General features: G+C 41.4%; 2 pseudogenes; both read left to right on the plus strand.

The window, feature by feature from the left end:
• Window positions 1-458: 458 nt before the first annotated feature.
• Window positions 459-13,866, plus strand: LOC147420775 (uncharacterized; annotated as a pseudogene).
• Window positions 13,867-13,878: 12 nt separating this feature from the next.
• Window positions 13,879-14,640, plus strand: LOC147420776 (protein EXORDIUM-like 5; annotated as a pseudogene).
• The last annotated feature ends 4,135 nt before the right edge of the window (window positions 14,641-18,775 follow it).

Below are 18,775 nucleotides of genomic sequence, written 5' to 3' on the forward strand. Positions count from 1 at the left end.
AAATTCTTCTTTCAGATAAGATTGATAAATGGGTTTGGTGATTTAAAGAAGCATGTTTTGGATCTTGTTGAAGCTTGAAATTATATTTTGCTCCTAAGATGTTTAGGTTTTTTCAAGAGCTATTTTGTTGGTTTTTAATGGATGACAATGTGAGACACTTCTTAAGAAATAACATAATTCGGAAATACATTCATTAAAGTGTAACATGAGGGCTTGTTTGTCGAGACTCTTGATTGCAAGGTTGGGCATCCCTATAGATTGTAAGGTTTGGGGAGAGAGAGAGAGAGAGAGAGAGAGAGAGAGAGAGAGAGAGAGAGAGAGAGAGTTGGGTCTTTGCATGCATTGTACATGTGTATTAAACTAAACGAGGGACTTAAGAGTATCTCATAAGGATGTGATTTATGTAAATTTATGTGCTTGATAATTTTGGCTTGCAAGGCATATAGATTCCATCAAAGATGAGTCAAAGTACTTTCCGTCAATTCTTTGAAAGGGGGCAAAAGACCTCAGCTTCAGATGACAAAGCTCGTGCATCACATAACAAAACTGAAAAGCAATCTATGAGAGAGTTTTTGAAAGATATCTTTGGCTCAGATAGCGAGATGGAAGACATTGTGGAGATAGAGGATACTCTCGAGGTTGGCGTGGAGAGTTTGAATGCCCATACTATAGAAGAGATCGAAGGTGTAAGGCAATCAACTGATGGCTCACACAATGGTGTCTCTACAACTACAGAAGTGATTACACCAACAAAGGCTAAAAAGGTAACCGTGAGGAAGTTTCGTCAAGAATGGGCAATTATGTATCCCTTTGTTTTCCAGGTCATTCATAAGGAGAAGGAGTTTATGAAATGTGCTTGGTGTACAAAGTATAAAGTTAAGGGACCTTGGGGCAAAGGAAATGGTTGTAAAACAATCATGAAGAGTGCCATAAGAAAACATTGTAAGTCCAAGGAGCATGTTTGGGCTGCAACAAAGCACTATAGCAAAGGTGGAAAACGGATGAAGACTCATGCGAAGGAAGCCATTGGCAGAAATAGGCACAGGGTCATTACCGTCATGAAACTTGCATATTACAATGCAAAAGAGGACCTGGCTATCCGTAAGTATGAGGGATTGTGTGGTTTGGCCTATTCTTTGAATGTAGAAGAAATGCCCATTCAGCATGACTACTCCTCATATACTAATATGATGGAGTTCATTTTTTGCATATCAAATTATTTGGATGATTTGCAAAAGAAAAAGTTGTTGCAAAGCCCCTATTATGCATTGATGGTAGATGAGACTATGGATAGGTCTTTAGAGAAGCATCTCATCATTTATTTCTCTTTTCTGGCACCTAAATGTTCAGGCTGCTCCTCTGCTGAAATTACATTTGCAAAGCTACTCACAGTACCTGATGGGTGTGCCCAGACAAAGTTTGATGCAATCATGAAAATGATGAAAGAAGTTGGACTTAACAAGCAGCAATTGGTTGGAATAGCAACAGATGGAGATAGCTCAATGCTTGGTTGCCACGATGGATTGGTTGCAAAAATGAAAAGAGAGATGCCACATCTGATGAGTGTTCATTGTATTGCACATAGAGAGGCTCTTGCTGTACTTGATGCAGTTAAATGCTTTCCTTGTTTACCTTATATTGATAAACTTGCTAACAAAGTCTATTCATGGATTTCTGGTTCTAGTGTAAGGCACACAAGTTTCCAAAGTTTGTTGAAGGAGATGCACTTACAAGTTTTAGAAGTTTTAAACATTCATGAGGTTCGATGGCTCGCACAAGGTAATGTGATGGAGAGGTTGACGCAACTCATGCCTGCAATTCTCAGCTTTTGGAAAGACAATGCGACGAGTTGGTATGAGAAACTTAACGTCTATAAAGTCCTCTTTTGTATATACATGCTGGCAGATGTGCTGAGGGATCTTAGTGCATTGAATACTCATTTCTAGAAGGAGAATGTGGATATTCCTTCTATAAGTGCTGAAATAGAGGTAATTATTGCTTCTTTGAAACGAAAATTTCTTCAGCAGGAGTTTGGAAAAGGCACTCACTTCTTGAATTGTGTATGTTAGTGATGATGGAAAGGAGATTTCGCATCAGCTCTTGTATGCTAAAATTCCAGGCAATGATGCAAATGGGTTGCCATTGGATAAGGAAGGGGGCGACGTTCAAAGTTGCATGAATTTTGCAAAGAGGTTTGTCTTGAAAGTGATAGAATGTGTGAATGATTGATTTCTAGATGTTTATTTCTTCAATGCAGCTAGACTTTTCAACCCGCGTTACTATCCTCGTAGAACAAAGATTGTAGAGGAGATAAAATCCAGAGAGAAAAAGTTCTCAGAATGGCTTGAGAAATTGCTTGAGAAGTTTGGAAGTCTGGTTGCCATTGACAATTGCAAGGCAGAGTTGCTATCATTCACAGATACATTGTATTATGGCTACGAGGGGATGAATATGTCAGATGCATGGCGTGTTTTTTGTTCTAATAAGAACTGGATGCAAACGTATGTGAATCTGACAAAGTTGTGGCAGGTCATGCCGGCTCTTCCTCTGTCATTTGTGTCATGTGAAAGAGGTTTCTCAAAACAAAATCTCATCAAGACGCATGCTCGGGAGTGCTTGAATGTGGAAACTCTTGAAGCATTAATGCGTGTTTCATTGCTTGGACCTAGCATTGAGAATGTAGAATGGCAAAAGGTTTATGATATTTGGAATCTTGCAAAACCAAGGAGGACATCGTCCGACTTATGAGTTTGTGATGCGATTCATCTTTCAGTATTTTGATGGAATTCGCTACTCGAATATATTCGATTACTTAAATGGAGTCCATGTACTTTTGAAGGGACTTTGCTAATATGGTCTATTAGCTTTTTGGACAATGCGCTTAGAGTTGCATTAAAAAATCCAATGCCCATGCAATTTCTCATTTGTTGATACAACATGCACTGGCTGGTTGCAACGAAGCTGATTTCTCTCCAGTCAAGCACGTTTTACCACCTGTATATTTATTGAAGATGCAAAAGGAGACAACTTTGCCTATATGATAGCTGAGCTTTTACATCATCTTGTTTCGTTAGTTTTGTGAAAAGAAATTTCTTACTCTGTATATTTATTGAAGATGCAAAATGAGACAGTTTTTCATATCTGATAGCTGAACTGTTACATCACCCGATTTTGTTGGTTTTGCATTTTGCAGGAATCTGGCTCGACTGGCACGTAAGCCACTCCTTGAAATTTTTTTCACAAGTGTGCAAAATCTTCTATAGTAAAAAATAACTACTGATTGTCAAAAAAGGATTTAGCTACCTCATGATGTCCTGACTCCTAAGGAAAGGGCAGGAGTTACATTCTCATGACAATTCTATGAACGATGTGCTCTCTATTGGTGTATTCGAGTTTCTACAAAGGACTCATATGTATGTATTCTCTGCAGCTCAAAATGTTGGTCCAAACAACCATCTTGAAGGTGTTGTAACTTGTAAGCATTTTAGTACACATCCAATGACCTGGTTTGAAGGTGGCAGCCAAGAAAGACAAGCTTATCTCAAAGTGTAATCCTTTATTTGGAAGGTAGTTTTATTTATGTTCTATTTTGCTCTCGGTACTTGGGGCTACAACATCAATTCTCTCTCGCTTGGTTTTAGAGGGAATCCCCCCGTATCAATGTCCGAATCTTGTTCGTCTTTTGCTTTGTTGCTTTTTTTTGTGATTACTTGTCCATTGATCTCGGTTGTTGATTGTGTAGATCTAAGGGCGATGCGGTGCCATCATTTGTTGAAAGTTGAGGGCGAGGATCTGTTGTTGCTGCAAGTTTTCATGCGCCTAGGGATAAGACATTGACACTCTCTTGCTAGCTGTTGAGGGGATCCTCTCAGATTAGGGTCTATACTTGCTCTTTTGCTTTGCTAGTTCTTTTTGTGACTGATGTTGAGGATACCCTTTTATTTGTTGATTTTACAGTGTAAGGAATGCATGGTGTGTAGTAGTGGTCAATGCTTACTGGTTATTGAGGATTTCGGAGATGGGGACTACCATGCAGTAGCTGCAGCATGTATGGTGGCCAGTATGCTCTTGGGGGAGAGACCAAGTGGAGAGCCCCAGTGCAATGCGGAGCAGACACTAAGAAATGAGAATTTGGAGGGTTGCTTTAGAGATCAGTGCAATATCATCCTGAGAGTGTTCTCCCTCTCCATTGCATTGTAGTAGGTGATCCGTGTCTGGATGTGCTTGCATGATGCATTTGGCATGTTTCAGGCTGCTAAATATATAGTTGTTCAAGCTCAAGTTTTTTGCAAGGGTCGTGATTCTAGTTGCAAGGTGTCATAAAATGGAAGTCTCTTTTGGGGTTTACTTTGTCCCTAATTCTGTAGGAGTAAGTAATGTCTGTTGTAGACTGCAGTGAAAAGTCCTTGGTCTACACATTCTGTATTCGGGATGAGAAGTGAGTTATGCTCTTTTGGAGAGGGATTTTCTCATCTAAGTTGGGTTATGGCACCTGAGCAGTTTTTAGTTGAGGTTGGCTAAACCATGGAGCTTCTTTGCTGGATGATATCAAGGCTAACACTTTGTCTTCTATGTCTTTTCAATTCGACCTTTAGTCGTGACTTGTCGAGGCTTCAATTTAACTTCTCGCAACTTTCTGTGATGATGAAAGGACCCTTCATATTTTTGTGTCAATCCTCATGAGTTTCCCATGTGTTTTTTCTTATGCAAATCATTGAAGGGCAGGCCTGTGATTTTATCACTTGTTGTATTTGTAGCATGTGAATTAAAGAAAAAACTTTTCTTCATTTTAAAAGTGATTGCCGTATGCTTTATGCAATGGAAGCCAAACCTGAAATAATATTTTTTTTGTTACAAATTAGCAGCAAAAGGTGGATTAAGATTCCGTTCAAGCAACCAGAGATCTTCTGCTTGCAGAGGTGAAATACTTGAAGAACAATTGATGGCTTAAAACAACGTAGATGCATGAGTAATCAAAGCAATTACCAAGTCTTACAGTTCCCTTGGTTTGTTTGCCAGGTACATTGTGTTTTTTTTGTATGTGTTCATCCCATCATGACCTATGCAAGTGGTTTTTGTGTTGTATTCTTATTGTTGACATTGGTTTTTCTATGTGATTTCATGACAATCTCTCAAGCTTACGTGTGGATGGGACCGCAGTCTGCAACTATTCAAAGGTTTCACTTACAAGTTACGCACTATTCTTATTATCTCCAGGTTAGATACGATACATCAAAATGCTATGAAATTTTGAATCTAATCTTCTTCTTGTTTTAAATGTGTATGACGAAATTATGAATGTATGCATTTATAGAGGTGTCACTTGTTATATTCTAGCAACATAGTATCGTATAGAGTGAATCAACGATGTTTACATGATGAAGCTTAGCTATACGATGTTAAGCATCATTTGAACTACGGAACCTAAGAACCTACCGACGCTCATCTTCTACACGTTGAGAGTCATTTGAAGCTCAAAAAATATAAACTAAGAGTCACATATTCTTAATCAAAATTTAGGGGAGGGAGTCAACTTTAAGGCCTGCTGGAGATTCTCTAGCCACTAAGCTTTCACGTACTTATAGAAAGGTGTGTGTGTGTGTGTGTGTGTGTGTGTTATAAGTTTATAGATCATGTCGTCTCGTGGATAAATTCACACCTAGTTTACACCACCAAGTTCACATTGAGTTCACACCAAATTTGGTGTGGTGCACATATCTCCCGAGTTCACACCTAGTTCAAAAGTGATCGTATGGCCCAAACTACTCCCTCCTTGTGACACCTAATGTGTACCATTGACCTCAATTAGTGATGAGGGTGGTCAGGTGGTGTCACCTTTTGCTAAGGCTGTTTACACATTGTCCGCCCAAACTTGGCAAACTCGTTCGTGAGGAGGCAGTCGACATAAGCTTAGGCCGGGTTCAGATTGTCAGTGAGCATGCCCTTTTTCCTTAGTTGAACCAATGGAATGACTCCTCATGCTCTCACCCATTCAAACTGCACACTGCAGCACATTGAGGTAGCGTGCTAACTCATGTCCAAGTACATATGTAGGTGTTCCAGGCTAGTAAGTCCGCCCATGAGTGAAATGAATTGTGTTCAGCAAATCAGTGTGAGAGAGGGACTCGCCTTGGATACTTTGAAAACTAGATCCTCCGTGTGTCAAAGTCAATGATGCAGAAGCGTAGAGACCAAGGAGAGTGAGCACACGAGAGAGAGATAGATATACAGATAGATTTGATTATCGTCCTCTGAGGTCAAATATGACCTATGGGACACAAAATAAAACATTACAAAGTGGCTCCCGCATATGATTGATACAACTCATTTGGGTAAGACATACATTGGATGGGAAATTCTAGCTGTTGGGAAATCATATTTAGGGGTGCACTAGCCGGTTGACATAAGACAAGAATAAGGGGGGCTAGAAAGAAATTTAAAAGATAAACCTAAGAGATATCTTCAGCCGATTGCGGCGAGGTCTTCTTCGGAGTTCGAAAATCCTGGATGATAGCCCGTCCATTTCGATAGACTGCCCATTTGCCTTGTTTGTGAGCGTCGTGCATCTTTTTGAGTTCGCTTGCTTTGTGTTTGAGGTGGTTTGTCGTCAATTCCTCGGCAATCCATAGCTTCTTTCCCTTGGGGAGTCGAGATTGACGTAACAACCTCGAACACTCGTCTTTGTCCTTGAAAGTAAGGATGCATTGCCCGGATGGTAAGCATCTGTTTGTGTCGTTGATCCAAGAGACTGTGCTGGGTTCGATAGTGACTGGTTGAAGTATGTCATTGAGCTTGAAGATCGCTTCTTCGAGAGTATCCTTGACAGTAAACCATGGTGATGTGAGCCCCTCGATCCAAACTTTGAGACCAAGGGATTCTTGTAGCTGGCGTTCTTGAAGAGCTGCCTGTAGCTCGATGTCAATTTTCTTTGTGATGCAGTGGGTTACTTCGTGAAGTTCCTTCTGGACAGTTGACACAGATTCATTGAGGGATGTTTCGACCTCTCGTGCTTTCACAAGGAGAGCTTGACTCTCTATTTCTCTTGCATTCTCAAGCTTCTAAAGGCGTTGCTTGAGAGCAACATTTTCCCCAATGAGCTCCTGAATATGGGCCTCAAGGGCTGAGATTCTTGCTTCTTGATGGGCGAGAGGATCCTTCTTAGGTGCTGCTGCCACTGCGTGAAAGCTCCTACGAGAAGGGGGAGCTGGTGTACGTGGGGTGGACATCGACGTAGTACCGTCTGTGGTTTCCATGAATGGTTCCACTAACTGGTTGGGCATCCCCACTGATGCAACTCGGTCGTCTTGCTGAGGCATAGGCTCCATAGCTACCTGAGGTCGGGCTGCGTGGGACTCAGTCATTCCAGCTATACTGTTCTAGGTGTACTGTCCGGCACATAGGGGTCCTAATCGTGCTTGCAAAGGTGCTACACGGGCTTTGTGAGCTGCGTCGGATCTGTTGAGCAGGTTACTTGGGCGGGAGTATTCAGGTGCTTAGGTGCTGTTGAGTTCGTCTGTTGAGCAGAGCGCACTCAGGTGCTGTTGAGAAGAGCACACTCAGGTGCTGTTGAGTTCGTGCACGGTGGTGGGCAGGGTCATCGTTTTCAGACGTGCTGTGGAGCCTGCGCCAAGATTGAGGGGTAGGAGGGGCAGTGCTGTGCCTTAACGCCCCCCCATGGGGCTGCCCATCGCCCCCGGGGAGACCTGTGGAAGGGAAAAGTGTAGGGTTAGGGTTTCGACAGTGGAGAGAGAGAGAGAGAGAGAGAGAGAGAGAGAGAGAGAGAGAGAGAGAGAGAGAGAGAGAGAGAGAGAGTCTCCTGAACCAATTAACCTTGGCAATGAATAACTGAATGTGTATACAATGGAGGCAAGGGGTCGCTAGTATAGCAACCTCAAAAAATTGCCCTACCCAGACTTTGACAAATAAGTAAAACAAATACCTAAAAGCCAGACTAAATAACGGGGTCACATTGGGCAATTCACTTGAGGTGCCCAAACTCCCTCTCTGCAGCTCATAGTGGACATCAATAGTGAGACCAACTCGGTGAAGAAGCTACCATGGTCACCCCAACAACACCGATAATGTTGGATACACCTCAAATTTGCTACCCTCAACTTTGTACTTAAGAATGCCATCTTAAGAATCGGTTACCTATTTAGAAACTTTGAATTGTAGACCACAATCCCCATTCATGAACTGTAAACCATCACGTCCCAAATATAATACCCCTAGATAATGAATTGTGGCCTATCCATAATCTGACCAATAAAAATGGATTGGTGCACTCATCCATAGTGTTTCTTGCCAGATGCATGTGCATTGAACTCAGACCTATGGGTCCAAACACCGATAACTTAAACTCCAACACAAGGGTACAATTTGATTATAGGGAGCATTGCTTGCCTCTCTCTGCCACTCACAAGCCTCTCTCTGGTTGAAGCTAGTGGCGGCAACTACCCTTTGACTAGAAATCTGATGTCGAAGCCACTATGGCGGCCGCCACATGTGCCATGCCGATCTCCTATGTCAAATCTTTATTATCGTAATTTTTGTCTAGCTTGCCTTTGTCTTTGTCTATCTTTAAGTTCCTGCTTTTGCCTTTGGCTTCAAACTCCCAAGCCAAACAAAGCGTCGTGTCACATTTATAACAAGAGTTGTCGGACCTATTGGATACGGAGGCAGCTAATTGAGTACTAGTATTGCCATCCTTATCAAGCTTGCATGTGCTTGTGTCCTCTAGTAGCGAACTTGTCCATTTGCTTTTGGCTTCACAATCTCGAGCCAAACAATTCCCTGGATTCCTTGAGATCTCTGTCAATGCATAGGCCGCTAATTGGATGGCGGATTTGCTGTCCATAGCCACTTGTTGGTTTTGGTCGATGTCGTTGGTGTTTGAGCAAAGGGGGCCATGATGAAGTTGCAAGATCCGAAAGTCGGGGAAACCTTCTTGCACTCCAAAGGTGGCCTCACAAACCAAGCTACAAGAATCTCCAAGCCACTCCACTCGTCTGGTACTCCCAAGTTGCTCCACAAAATTTGTTATCCCTCCCTAAATCTCAATTTTACTTGACTTTTCCAAGCCGCTGCACTTTGCTTACAGTCCCCAAGATAATCAACAACTCGCTGGCAATAACCCTCTCTTTAGCTCCAAACTCTGCCTCTTTGACTCCCAACCCACACATCAAGGTACCTCCGAGAACCGGGCGCACCTTCCAAAGCAAGGTAAGCGGGTGTTGGGAAGACAATGTTTTAAAATGCTGGTCACTAAAGGAGAAGGAAGAGGGTCAGATACTCAAAAAAGAACAAAGCCTCCAGTCGAACGTTTTGAAATGCTAGCAAGGGGGGGGAGGTGGAACATCGACTGGGTGTAGAAGACAATTAAAACGATTCAAGCTTGCCTTTGTTGAGCTTATATGTGAATCTACTCTATATGTAGCCTTGGGTCCCCTCTATATATATGCCATCTTGTGTGCATGTTCTTTGCACTTTGGGTTATTCTCTCTGTGCATCGTCTCTCCGTTCTTCTCTTTCTTTGTCTTCTCAACATGGTATCAGAGAAGCTTCACATATAGGCTTAGCAGAGCTTTTATATTTTTGAATCCATTTATGTTAAGCTTCTTGTTATGACCTTTGATTTACTTTTTATGCATCATGAAACAACTCTATAAAGCAATAATCATGTCAGTAATGAATGTTCAGTACGAACAAGTTCTAATCACCATGTACATGATGCAACTTGTAGTTATAAAACTATATCATTGAACAACTTCTTGAGAGAATAATCATCTTAATGAGAAACGATTAGTACAAATGATCGTTTGTTATTGAGATGTTTATTATTTCATAGAGGTGTTCTATGAGACACGATGTGTTTTCATAATGATTGTAAGTCTTTCGTATCGATTGTTTCTTAGTGAGATGATTATTATTTCATGGAGTGGTTCCATGATACCATGATGTCTTTCTACAATGTTTACAAATCGTTTGTAGTGATCGTTTCCTATTGAGATGGTTTTTTGTTCCATAGCATTGTTTCATGGATGACTCAGTATAATTGAGATGGTTTTTTGTTAGATAGAGTCGTTTTAATATGGTGATATTGTTCCACGATAATTCATTAGGATTGAAAGAATTATTGTTTCAGGAAGTCAATTCCTTATACCATGTTGTTGTTTTATGTTCATTTGTAATGATAAGAGATGACTGTTTTATGATGTCATTATAAAATTTCATGATATTTTGTTATGTTTATTATTCTATGGATTTATTCTATGATGCCATTAAGTTCTTTCGTAATGATTCATGATGATCTAGATATTTTTTATTCCATATAATTATTTCGTAATGATTTCTTACAATTTCAATGATCCTTGTATCATGGTGCTATGCCATGATGCCATGGTGTTAATCCATGATGATTTGTTATGATTGAAAAAATCATTGCTCTATGAAATTTTTTCATTATGCCATGATACTATTTCACATTGACTCACAATGATTTAGATACTTGTTGCATAATGTCTTGGCACTGTTTCATGATGTATTTTTGTTATGATTGACATGATTATTATTTTATGGCTTTGCTTTATTATGCCATGATATTATTTCATATTGATTAGTAATGATTGAGATGATCGTTTCATGAGATCATGATATTGTTTTATTATCTTATTGATTTGTCATGATTGAGATGGTCGTTTAATAATGTCATGATATTGTTTCATTATCTTGTTTCATGATATATTTTTTATGTTTAATATGTTTATTTCTTCATAGATTTTCTCCATGGATCCATTCTCTGGTGATTCATTTATGATCGAAAAAACTTACATTGAATAGAGTCCATACAAATAAGAGATCCCTATGGTAAAATTTGAGTACCGGCTTTGTATATATGTGCACAGAGTACATGTATTTCATGTTAAGAAGATTGTATAATATATACATGGATTTAATCTTGATTAAATATATTTTGTGTATTGAAGTGTTACAAACCATCTCCAAAGATATTATGTCCATGTATTTCTCTAGCATTGATATGATTTTCATCTTGTGCTCTTTGATTTTGTGACATTGTTAGATCATACATAGCTAAAGACAAAGTGAAGTATCTCAAAGATGGTATAAGTTTATCGAAGCTGAAGATGATACAAAGCATTCTTTGAAGTATTTGAAAAGTTAATCACCTCATTTCATTGAGCCTTTGAGGCTATCATTGTATGTAATAGGAGTGATGTAGCTCCTTATAAACCATTTTTGTAAATTGAACAATTTATTAATATAATGGTGGGTATATATCATTATACATTTCAATTTTAAATACTTCTGTCTCTTTGAAAATGTTTAGTAGTTTTTTTCAAAAAAAAATCTCTAACGCAAACATACTCGGATCTCTTTAAGCCAATTATAACTAGGATATTTTGAAAAATAGATTGCATTTTTATTATGTTTAGATTATTATCTTGAATTCCAAGCATCTTTCTACTTTATTACTCTTTTCTTAACCGACTCAAGTCTAAGCTCTTTCACCCAAATTTCAATGTGATAAAAAACGGACTAGAAAGAAAAAAGCAAGGTGTAAGAACCCTCTTATTTTCAACACACGTGAACAATGGGCAAGATCCAACACCTAGCATTTGTTCTTAAAACATTTGTATCGAATGTGAATTTGTTAGCTCCTATATCATCTTAGGGACATGAAAATCAAGGGGTTGGAGCGCCCATGTTGTTTTACTAGTATGTAGATGACCAAGTGGCTCCAAGCTCCCTTTAAGAAATGTGTGGACGACCAAGTGGCTTTAAGCTCCCTACGAGATATGCTAAAAATCATAGGGTCATTGTAAAACCTTTGATTAAGCATGTGATTAAAAGTATATGCAAAAACATATGGCAATTGAGGAATAATATTTTTTATATAAAAAGGGGGGAGCTCCAAACCTCCTTTTTCTATCGCAATTGAGAAAGGATATTACTATATTTAAAAAGTGGGAAAAGAAGAGCTCTTGTGCATAGATCAAGCACACCCCACAATGCCAGCCACAACATATCTGGCCTTCACTCTATGACTATTGCAAACACTAAGAAAAAAACCAAATACACTTAGGAGTAAGTCAATCTCCAAGCAGCATTGTGTCGACATGAGTGAGAAAAAAGATGAGTAAGATTTGATCATGGACATTGAAGCCAATCCTTGAGCTACTTTTCTGAGAACCAAAGAAAAATTTCAAAAAATAATTATCCATGTTTCTAATACAGGCCTCCACAAGAGACTAAGGTTAGTACACTTATAAAATGGGGGGTGCCAGAGCTCGCCCATCATTTGCATGCACACGGATGATCGGGGAGCTCCGGAACCCCTGATTTTTTAATGCAATAAAGGAGAAATTGGGAGGCCTTTTTGATATAAATGTTTAAGAAAAGAGGGGTGTCAAAGCTTGCCCATCACCTGTGTGCATGTGGATGATTGGGGAGCTCCAACTCCCCCTATTGTTTTATGGAATTAGGGAGAAACTGGGAGGCATTTTTGATATAAATGTTTAAGAAAAGAGGGGTGTCAGAGCTTGCCCATCATCCGCATGCACGCGGATGATCGGGAAGCTTCGCCCCCCCTATTGTTTTATGGGATTAGGGAGAAACTGGGAGGCTTTTTTTATAAAAATGTTTAAGAAAAGAGGGGTCCTAGAGCTCACCCATCATCCGAGTGCACACAGATGATCGGGGAGCTCCAACTCCCCCTACTGTTTTATGGGATTAGGGAGAATCAAGGAGGCCTTTTTGATATAAATTTTTAAGAAAAGAGGGGTCTTAGAGCTCGTCCATCATCCGTGTGCACGCGGATGATTGAGGAGCTTCAACTCCCCCAATTTTTTAATAGGATAAGGGAGAAATAGGGAGGCCTTTTTTATATCAATGTTTAAGAAAAGAGGAATGACAAAGCTCACCCACACAGATGATCGGGGATCTCTAGCTCCCCCTATTGTTTTATTGGATTAAGGAGATATTGGGAGGCCTTTTTGATATAAATGTTTAAGAAAAGAGGGGTGTCAGAGCCTGCCCATCATCCACATTATCTCCTTAAACCCTTAAAACAATAGGGGGAGCTGGAGCTCCCCAATCATCTGCGTGTACGTAGATGACGGGCGAGCTCAGACACCCCTCTTTTTTTTACGCGTGCTAAAAAAAAAGCTCCTATGTAACACAAAAAAGCTTGAATTGCCACAAAGCTTTGCATTTTCAGAGCTTCAACATATCCCTCTTTAATTTTGACGATTTTGTGCAATCGATACTGCAAAATTCTTGCTCTACCTTCATTTCATTAGGTGAATCTCACAAAAATTTTCCCCAAGTTAGTTGCAAGCACAATCTAGCATGCACCGTGCCAAGGTCAAAACGATGTTGCATCAAACTCGAGATCACGACCTAGAGCCTGCAAATGGCCTGCAAATGAGTCTTTTGACCTAAGCGAGTGTGCTGCGATGCCTTAACTGCCTCCTAAACGATGCACAAAAGAAGGAATTTTGTGGCCTCAAAAGGAGGACGACTGTAGTATTTATTCTTTAGTTTGAATCTTCAAAGATGCTATGTTTCCCACACCTATATATTTTTGCAAATATGATTTGGTGTTACTCTTCTCGAGATGCAGTTGGCAGAAACATGGTTCCATGGACATGGACATCTTTTTTTTCTTTGGACATGGACGAGCATACGTGCTTACTTGCTCAAAGAATTAGCAAGCTGGAGAAAAATGTTACTCATGATGTGTATAGTTACATTCAAGAGCATCTTGGTCGTCCGTGCACACGCGGACAATCAGCAAGTTCCACAGTAGTGGGGTATTTCAAATTGATGCACACGTGTCGAGACTAGCATATTTCTTGCATGTGCAAGGATGAATCCCCTCTCCATATCTATTTCCTCTGGTATGGATCCTACTCCATGGCGCAAAAGCAAATCCTCTTTGACTTTGCCTCTTCCTTCTCCCCCTCCTCCTCCATCCCTTCCCCCTCTCTCTCTTCATGGTGGTCCATAGCTTCCTCCTACACTGACTCCTCCCACTCTCACGTTTCCTCCACCATTTCCCTCTCTACACAAACCTCTATCTCCCCATCTCCATCTTCCACACCAGAGAGTCCATAGCTTCTCTTCTCCTGCACATATTGGAGAGCGGCGACGATGAAAGAGGAGTCTACTTCATTCTGACGGGGGAGGAGTTAGATGTCGAGGGCATGTGCGTGAGTGCTTGCAGGTTCCATGACCATTTGCAAGTCACTAGTACCACATCAAGGAAAACTGTGCAGGAAGGAAAAGCTCATGACAATGAGACTTGCATTTGCAGGTTAAAATTGGGGCCTCCAACAAGAAGGCTTCAAATGAGGTCTTTGCTTGGGTGGTTAATTCACAACGCCAGTGTCCAGGGCAATGTGTAGGCCCTTTGCGCTACCTTAACATGGGCCTCAAGGAGCAGCACCACTAGTGCCTCCGAATGGAGATGTGGGTATGGATGGCATGGTGATCAATCTAGAGGGTCACTTCAAAAAGTGTCTCAGTGTGTATATAAAGTGTGTTACCCTCATCAAAACAAAACACACTCAAGTTGCTGATGGGCTTCATGTCTGGAATGGTAGCACTGGAATGCGTTGATTGCAAGAACAAGAACAACATTAACTTAGGAAGCCTATCACTGGATGGCCTTATGGAAGATGTTTGCTCAGTGGGTGATTTGGACAGTATGTATGCAAAATGTGGTGCCCTCCCAAAAGCATGAGTAGTGTATCCTCTTCAAGATGTCATCTCTTGCAACGTGTTGATTGTAGGATTGTTGTAAGGAAGCTCTAAGCTATTTTAATCAGACATGAAGGGCCAGTCTTTCTCCAAATGTATTCAATGTTCACAATGTGATCAAGATTGAACCTCTTTGCGAGACACTAGGTGTAAAATGTGCATCAGCTGTGCCAAATGGGAAGTATGAATGTATGGAAATGTTTCATGTTGAACTTAGTTATGCCATGAAACATTTTTGTGATTTGGTTTATTAAACATGGATATCTTGAACAACATGTTCTAGAGATGGTTACACGCTATGGCAAAAAATAGTTAGAACTTGTGTCCATCCATGAAAAGCACACAAATGGAGGGAAAAGGGGAAGGTAAATATATTTCCTACATAGGTTGCTGGTCTTGTATGCCCTAGCAGGGAGAGAAATTATTTTAATAAAATTCCGCTGTCCACAAGAAGCATGTTCACAACCGTTTTGAGCAAACATAATATGAGGCCATGTGATGATATGCCCATCAAGATGGTGCAAATTTGGCTTTCAACTATTTAAACAAACTGACACCATATGGCATCTTTTCCAATGTGACAAATTTGGCTTTTATTCTCAAAGCTTGTGGAAGTGTAGGAGCATTGGATAATGCCATAAAAGTACATGATTGGATCATAAACCAGGCAAGCACAAAATAGATTGCGTGCTTGGCACTGCATTGTTAGGTGTGTATGTTGAATGTGGTGCATTGGAAAGGGCACAACAAGTCTTTGATGAGATTTTAGTCCATGATGAAGTCACTTGGGTTCCCTTTGTATAGGATCATGGGAAAGGGGAGAAAATACTCAATCAATTTAAACAAATGAAGTGTGAAGGTATAAGTGAATTCTCTTGTTCACTCAAGGCATGTGCAAGCCCAAGTGCAATTGATACAACCACAAAATCCATGATAGGATTATCGAAGAGGGGTTTGAAAGGTCTAACTTGGTTGGGAATGGGCTTGGGGATATGTGTATGAAATGTGGTGCTCTTGCCAAAGCAGAAACATGCAATGGATGAACATTAGGAATACGCTCATCGTAGACTATGCTTAAAATGGCCGTACTACACTGTCATGCATTTTTTGGATGAGCATAAAGCTAGTAGATCATGCCAAAAAGCTTGCTAACTAGCCTCATGTATATATGTGTACATAGTGCTTTGAGTATTGGGAGTGACCATGTAAAATTTATGTACAAAGGTTTGGTTTTTACGGGCTTGTGTACTAGTGTTTTTTGTTGCTCGAGTGCTTTTGGGTTTTCAGCCATGCTTTATAGCTTGTGAATCTGACTTGTACATCATGAGTTACACAAATCGGAAGTGACGGTCTTGACGTAGAAAGTGGTTGTAGATGCATGCGACAAAGGCAACTGAGCCAACTTGATGATATAAAATTAGAAATGCTGAGATTTTAAATTTTGAAGATAGCGTTACACACATCGGAAGTGGACGGTCTTGACGTAGAAAGTGGTTGCAGATGCATGCGACAAAGGCAACTAGGCCAACTTGATGATATAAAATTAGAAATACTGAGATTTTAAATTTTGAAGATAGCCGAAGTAATGGGCTCCGAGTGGTGCTTTATGTTGGGGTATAAAGCTCAATGTGGTCGCCCAGGTAAGTGGGCGGGCCGCCAGGTATGTACACATATACTTTTGTTAAAACCTAATAAGAACTCACTATGATCTACACATTACAACAGAGCAAGTTCACCATATCGTCGTGCTCTTCTTCTCGCACTTTCTCTTGCGTCGCACTTCTGCTCGTACTCCTTCAACTGGTATCAGAGCTCAGATCGAGGCTCGTGGCAACATTGCAGGAAGCTAGAGTCACCTGCTCAGATTGGAGTGAGATTCGACAGGCGAAGAGACGGCCCCAAATCCCGTGGGAGAGCCCGAAGGGTAATGTTCTCAGAATTTTATTCTGAGATCATCTCGGCCACCGTTCGGCTTCGACAAAGTTCTGCGCAGGCCATTTTCGACTACGTGGTCTCGGCGGGTGCAGATCCGACTCTGCAAATTTGGGGTTTCGACCTACAACTGCAGGTGCTGAGGATATCGACACTCCTAGAGAGCTGATTTGTGGTGGCTGTCTACACATCGAAGGATGGCTCACAGTTCTTGGAGGCGTGTCACATACGACACGGACGCATCTACACACAGACTGTAGGCGACATCCACTAGTTCATAAGGTAGCTTGTGTTTGCTGCTTGATATTCCAGATTTCATCCTGACATTGCAGGTACTTCCACATGGGATGTATTGTCAGAGATGATGTATGTCTGTTGAGGGTTTGCTGGCTGTGAGTTACGCAGCAAACAACCGCCACAGCGGTTACAACATACAGTGGGAAATTTGTTGATGTATGACTTTGTGGGAAGTCTATGTACTGTCAGATTTACTGCAGCCTTTGTTGAGGGTCGAGTGAGGTTTTATTGAGCTGGGGGAATCTCGAATGTTGAGATCCTTTCGGTGATACAGGTCTTGGAGCGATCCCTCGAGCACCCTTAGATAGGCAGCTAGGATGTATTGACTGTGAGTTAGACAGTTGGGATTGCATCTTTGCTTTACTAAAAAATAAAAAAGAGTAAACCCTAATACTAACCATGCCGCCGCGAGAACTGAGAATGTCCATCAGGGCGTTTAAGCCCTTCCTGCCTGCGTACTCACGCTCGTACGGTGTGGGATCACGTCCTGTCATCGACCACTGTCAAAACATACAAAGATTTCATTATGTTAGAATTAAAAAACTCATAAACCCTAAACTATCGAACATAAAGAGCAATGTGAAAACACTTACAAAATCGGCCTCAAATGATGCCCATCCACCGCTCCCCAATTGGTGCGAGCTCCCTGCCTCTACTCGCGCTCTGGCTGCATCCTTTTGTTGCTTCCACTTGTCGGGATTCTCGCGCGCTGCTTTCTTCGCATTCTTCCAATCTTCTTTGGCCAGCCAATCTGGCCTGTTCCACCCATTCTTGATTGCTTTTTGCACTTCGGAACGCTTGTGTTTGCAGTATTCGTGCATTCGAATCTTCATCAGGTCTTCATTGAAGCGCTGATCTTGTGTTGGAACGGGAAACTCATCATGAAGTATGCTGATGACTCTGTTTTTTAAATCACTTGGTACTTCACTCCATTTGTTTAGTATGTAGTGTCTAAACAGCTGAGAGCAAAGACCACGCATGCGCGAGATCACCTTCTTGCCGTCATCATCCATGATGATGCCGCCGCTGAAGTCGATGGAGTAAGACAAGCCCTCTGGCCGGTGACGCGTGAACCTGGGTGTCCCGGCAGGGGTCTCTAGCGGCGTGTCGATGGGGGTACGGACGTCAGGTGTCTCCACCGGTGTCTGGGCCCCGAAGCGAGGAGTGTCGAGAGGGGTGTCTCCTGGCGGAGTAGGTAGAGGTGTGTAGCTTCTAGGAACAGTCAGCCGTGCAAAACCTGGTGTAGATGGCGATGCTGTGGCTGGTGTGGGGGCGGGCAAAGAAGGGGAGGGTAAAGAGCCTCGTCGAACACGAGGCGGTGTGGAGGCATCGGTGGCGGAATCCCCACAACAACCGCCACCGCCACCACTAGAGCGCCCGTGTCTAGACGAGTGTGAAGCTCGTCTCGTCGACGCCGAAGCTTCGGAGCGCGCCGAATGCTCCGAAAGAGAGGGAGATGCGGATGGAGTAGGAATGCGCGATGATGCGCCAGAGCGATGACGCTCCACGTACCACTGTCTCTGCTGCGGTGACAAAGAAGAAAGAAACTCCTCATCATCCATACCTGCATTAAACACACGAATATTTAAACTTAATATTGAATGAATAGAGTAGACAATGACGCAAAGACCATTAAATACAATGACGTAATGACGCATGTAAATACAATGACGCAATGAATCGAGTGATAGAAGAGGCCCTGCATGTATACACATGATAATAGATCAACTATGGGAAAAAACAAGATTTACAGTGTCTGAGTGAG

This window comes from Adiantum capillus-veneris, chromosome 28 (genome assembly GCF_014529385.1).
Source record: "Adiantum capillus-veneris isolate H3 chromosome 28, ASM1452938v2, whole genome shotgun sequence".
Lineage (NCBI taxonomy): Eukaryota > Viridiplantae > Streptophyta > Polypodiopsida > Polypodiales > Pteridaceae > Adiantum > Adiantum capillus-veneris.